We start from the raw sequence: 5,975 nt of genomic DNA, 5'->3' as shown, positions 1-5,975 counted from the left end.
ATCCTGTACAAGTTTGAGACTTTTGGGAGGAGTTGAGAGGAATGAGAGTATTTTACATGTGGGAGAAATAGAAATAATTTGTGGCCAGATGGTGGACTGTGATGATTTAAAATACATCCACAGATTATTTAATATTCCTTTCAAAAGATGGAACATAATTCCCCTCCACCTGAATGTGGGCCGGTCTTAGTGACTTGTTTGTAGTGAATAGAATGTAGAAGTGATTGTGTGTGATGTCAGAGACTAGGTCATAAAAGTGATGGTGTTTTCCGGCTTGCTCTTACTCTTGGATGATCTGCTCTGGGGAGAGTTGTGAGTAGACCTCCAGCCCACAGCCATGTGAGTGAGCCTCTTGAAGAATGGATCTTCCAAGTCCAGTCAAACCTTCAGGTGACTGCAGCCCCAGCCAACATCTTGGGAGACCCTGAGTCAGAACCCACGCTAAGTCACTTCCAGATCCCTAAGCCTCAGAAACTGTGAAGAAAAAAAAAATGTATGTAGTTTTAAGCCCTAAGTTTGGGGCGTAATTTATTATGTAGCAATACATAATATATCTGATATGGTTTAGCTGTGTCCCCACCCAAATCTCACCTTGAATCGTAGCTCCCATAATTCCTTCATGTTGTGGGAGGGACCCGGTGGGAGATAACTGAATCATAGGGTGGTTTCCCCCGAACTGTTCTCATGGTAGTGAATCAGTCTCACAAGGTCTGATGGTTTTATCAGGGGAAACCCTTTTTGCTTGATTCTCATTCTCTTCTCTTGTTTGCTGCCATATGAGATGTGCCTTTCACCTTCCACCATGATTGTGAGGCCTCCCCAGCCATGTAGAACTGTGAATCCATTAAACCTCTTTTTTTTTTGGTAAATGGTCATGTCTTGGATATGCTTTTATCAGCAGCATGAAAATGGACTAATACAATGTTATTGCTGAAAATTTAACTTCATGGTATTTTCATATTTGGATGAGAAAAAAGATTTTGGATAAATCCAAGCAAACTCTTTTCATCCTAAGGTAACAGAAACAGAGTAAATTGCCTCTATTCTTGCTCCTATTTTGTCCAGTATAAGCCCAGAAATGCCATTTGTCTTTATTGTCTAATTTTTTTATTGTAGAAATGTATTCAATCACTATATTTAGTTTAGAGAACTTTGCTGTAAACAGAACATTCAAAAATTTTTTAAATATATATTTTCTGAATAGCTACTTTATGATGTACACTGGGCATCCAGAGGCTACAAAGATGAATGAGGTACAGTTCTTGTCTTCATGGAATTTCATCTATTCATGGACTATTAAATAATTAAAAAATAATAATATATATTAAAGTCCAAATGATATATATCCATATATTCTAAATTGTCTATTACCCTTTTACTCCTGTCTTTTCAACTTAGCCCTTGCAACTGAGATCTTTCCTAAATTTTAAGTATGTTTTATTTTAAAAAATCTTTTAGAGATGGAGTCTCACTCTGTCACCCAGACTGGTCTTGAACTCTTTGCCTCAAGCAATCCTCCAGCCTCAGCCTTTCAAAGTCCTGGGATTACAGGTGTGAGTCACCGCACACAGCCAATTCATTTATTTAAAGCTGAAAATACCACCAGGGGTGGTGGTGTATGCCTATAGTCCCAGCTACTCCAGCTACTCAGAAGGCTGTGGCAGGAGAAGCCCTTGAGCCTAGGAGTTCTGGACTGCATTACAGCCTGGGAGACAGAGCAAGACCCTGTCCATTAAATATATATATATTTATATATTTTTTATATATTTATATATATATTTTATATATTTATATATTTAGAGATTTTTATATATTATATATATTTATATATTTACATATATATATATATATATATATAAATACAAAGTTAAAAACTCACATATCAAAGTGTGTACTCCTGAATTCACACAGTGACACACCCATGTATCCACACAGTGACCCCCCCTGTATCCACAATTAGATTTGGGAGCAGAACATTACCCAGCCTGTATCCTGAGGAGCTGTTATTTTGCCTTCCATCGCCATATAAAATGTTGCCAGTTTTTGAAATTTGTGAATGGAATGATATATGTGATTTTTGGTTTGGATTCCTTCACTTAAGTTACGCTTGTGAGATTTACTTTTGCTGTTCAGGGTAGCAGTAAATTCCCATAGCTCTATTACATTAAATTATATGAATACACTTGTATAAATACACTTGTCCATTCTGTTGATGGATAACTTGATGATTTCCAGGTTTGGGCTATAATGAAAAGTACTGCTAGGAACATACACGTACATATCTTTTGGTAACATAGGACTCTTTTTATCTGGTCTACACTGGCAGTGGGAATCGCTGGGTCATAGTGTACTGTCTTAGATTGCACTTTTAGCTCAGCTCTGTCTCCCTCTCTATGTCCTTGCTGTCTGGCTTTTCAGTATCTCCTATTAGTGGAGTTTCAAGTTTTTCCACATCTTGTTCCACATCTGCAGCAACATTTGATATTATAACTCTTTTTTCATTTGAGATGTTCTTGAGTGTTTTATTATTTATTTTTTACCTAGGTTTTCTCCTGTGCTTGATAAGTTTGAAGGAATCAGAGAGACAGAGACTGTGTAAAATATAAATTGCTCCTGAGTCTGAAATAGGATGCATTAAAGATGTAACAACTTGTTTGACAGACTCTTGTTCTCCCTGAACAACCAGATTTGTCCGAATTCCTACCTGGTTACCAAGTCGTTAGTTACCAGTTGTTTGTTGGTTGACTAGTTAGTATCAACTCAGCATTGGTCGGTTCTGTATGGATATATATGTATATACATAAGATATGTATTTAAATATATATAAGGATGTATATTTAAGCATGCTGATGGCTGGGTGTGATGGCTCACACCTGTAATCCCAGCACATTGGGAGGCCAAGTTGGGAGGATCGCTTGAAGCCAGGAGTTTGAAACCAGCCTGGGTGACATAGTGAGATCTCCTCTCTACAAACAAACAAAATAGCTGGGTGTAGTGGCACACACATGTAGTCCCAGCTACTCAGGAGGCTGAGGCAGGAGGATCGCTTGAGCCCGGGAAATCGAGGTTACAGGGAGCTATGATTGCATCATTACACTCCAGCCTGGAGAGCAAGACCCTGTCTCTGAAAATAAAATAATAATAATAATAATAGTAATAGTAATAATAATAATAATAATAATAATAAATTGTCCTGGGCAGATGAGGATTTTGATTCAGCATCCGGCTTTCATTGTCCAGAAGAGGGCAGCCTCGTTCCACATTTTGTCTGTAGGCCTCCCTGCAGCCACCTCCTCCCTCCTCTGTTTGTTAAAGGGCAGGCTTTATTTGTTAAGTGCATTACAGCCTCCTGGGCAGCCAGGTGGGAACTTGGGAGGTATTTTTTCTCTTTGTTCTTTCTGGCTCTCTAACCAGATTCTAGTTAATTCCACCTGAGTTCTGGACGTGTCCTAGTTTCATTTCTAGACCTGCTGTCCCAGCTCCCTACTGTGTCTCCCAACCTCCTGCTGTAGACCCCTCAAATCTCAGAGCCTCCCCTCCCCTCCCTCACCTTCTCTCTATTCCAGAGGAATGTTTCCAAAGCACGTGCTCAAAAACGTTCCAAGGCTGTCCAGCATTTGAAGAAATAAATACGTGTGATTAGGTTAAAGTCTAAATCCCCCGGTGGCATTCTTGGCCCCTAAGAATCAAACTGCAATCTACTTCTCCACTTTCCTCTACTTGTACTCCCCTCAAAAAACCCACGTTTCCATGGAGTAAGCAGAACTAGGGTTTGAACAACTCTAGGTCCGAGTCCAGATGCAAAGCTCAATGTCTTTACTTTCCATCCATATGACCGTGGCAAGGAACTTAACCTCTATGAACCCTGGTTTTCATATCACTAGATGGGGCTCAGTGGTACCTGCCCCTCATGGTTGGTGTAACAAATAAACGTTGCTACGAATGTAAGAGTTCCTGGCATAAACTGACCACATGATAAATGGTACTGTCATTGTCATCATCATCAATTTACTTAATTTACTCTGAGCTTCGCTTCTTCTCTGCCATTGTCCAAATTCCCTGCTCTCCTGCCCTACTGAGATTTCATCTTGTGAGGTCCAGCCTTGTGTCACCTCCTTTATGATAACCTTCTTCCTCCCCCAGGGTCCCAGTGTTCACTGCTACTTCTGAGCACCCTCATTCAGAGTCAGGTAAAAATTCGTTCACCCAGGTTTACTGGGCACCCCCAACAGCGCCAGCACTATGCAGGTACTACAGTGAAAGAGGCAGACAAATCCCTGCCATGGTGACAGGTATACTCTCACAGAGAAATATGCTTAAATAAATAAATAAATAAATATGGGTGATGAGTTTCAAAAGGAAATTCACGTAACTCTGAGACCACAGAGCAGGAAAATAGCTTAGTGTCTCTTCTGTATCAGGGGCAGGGGCCCCAAAGGCCTACCTCGGAAAGGCACGTCGAAGCTGAGATGGAAGCGTGATTAAGTCAGGCCAACTGAGGAGTGGAATCACATTCTAGAAAGAGAGAACTGTGTCCCTCTTATCTTTCCTGCCAATTTTAAATTCTCCAAGATCAGACACTGAATTTTTTCCCATAAAATCTCCAGCAGAGCCTGGAAAGGCCCTTGCCTATAGGAATTCTTCAGAAATTGATGAACAAAAAAATGCAAAGAAATGGCAGTTTTTAAAATTGAAGTCTTTAAAACGATAGGGAAACAAGCTCTTTCCGTTCCTGTGTTTTCTGTCCCTTTCTCGGGGTGGTTACATATTTTGAGTCCCAAGATGATATGGTAATGAAAAACTCTAGTTCTTCACAGACCACCTCTTCTGAGGGCCGAGAGCTCACAAGATGGCTTGGGTGAGGGTTGCTTCAGGACAGCTTCTTACCCCCGAAGCAGGAGAGTTCTACCCGTGTGGGGTGTGCAGGTCACTTTCTCCATCACACCGAAGTTCCTTCCTTAGCCAAACAAGAGTATAGGGTTGAGTCAGACACCCTAACAATCACCTTCTCCTGGAGTCATCTTATTTCCTGGAACTTTGGGGCTCAACTACATTTGTTTTAATGAGAAGCTTTTAGTTGCCTCTGGGGTGGGGACAGTGCTCCCCCACGCAGCAAGAACCAGGTCTGTGGAAGTGGCCCCCCCATGCAGTTTGAAGGTGGCAGCTCCATTCACTCTATGCCAAGCATGGACACAGGAATCGTCGCCAAGCTTCCCGGGCAGGCAGGCCAGGGCTCAGGCTCAGCGCCACATCCGGGGCTATTCCAAGTCAGGTTTCTTCCACTCCTGGGCAGCATCTTGGGGGCTCAAGTTCACAGCTGCGAACAGCTGCTGGTGAGTGGGGCTGTTCCCACCCTCCCCTCAATGCAGTGTCTCCCTGGGTAAACCCTTTGAGGGCCCTGGCCTCTGAAAGATGGGTGGGGTTCACTTCAAAGTGGCTGGGAGTTCTCTTCTGCAGCAAGAGAGCTCTAACAGAGGCCTGCCTACCCTGATTTTTTAGGGGTGGGGTGTTGGGAAGGAAGGGATATCTCTATCTCAACTTACCACGCCCTTCATTTTCAGTTATTGTGAGCTGTTTCATTGCAAGAGAAAGAAAAACTTGTAACTGATCGTCAAACATCATTCACTGGTGGTTTTCGTTTTTACACTTGGACGTTTAACCCCGAGGACCAAGTCCACATGATTAGTTTTCATCAGTATTCAAACAAACATCTAGCAAATAAATAAAAGCGTATTCTTCACACCTGAGGTGTCAGAGAAGGTGGAGAGAGGGCACTTGGTCCTAAGGGCCTGAGAGGAGAGGTTATCTCCTAAGAGGACACCTACGATGCAGGAAGTCAATGAAACTGGGACATGACCCTCTATTGCCAGCTGATCCCAGGAGCTGAGTTCCATCAGCCAGGGCCGGGGCTCTTCCTCCCCACAAGGCTGAAGGCAGGCGGGCAGTCGGTGGTGGGCGGCGGAGCTCCTCTGTTG

Source organism: Theropithecus gelada, chromosome 8, assembly GCF_003255815.1.
Source record: "Theropithecus gelada isolate Dixy chromosome 8, Tgel_1.0, whole genome shotgun sequence".
NCBI lineage: Eukaryota > Metazoa > Chordata > Mammalia > Primates > Cercopithecidae > Theropithecus > Theropithecus gelada.
Note: the sequence above shows the minus strand (reverse complement) of the source record.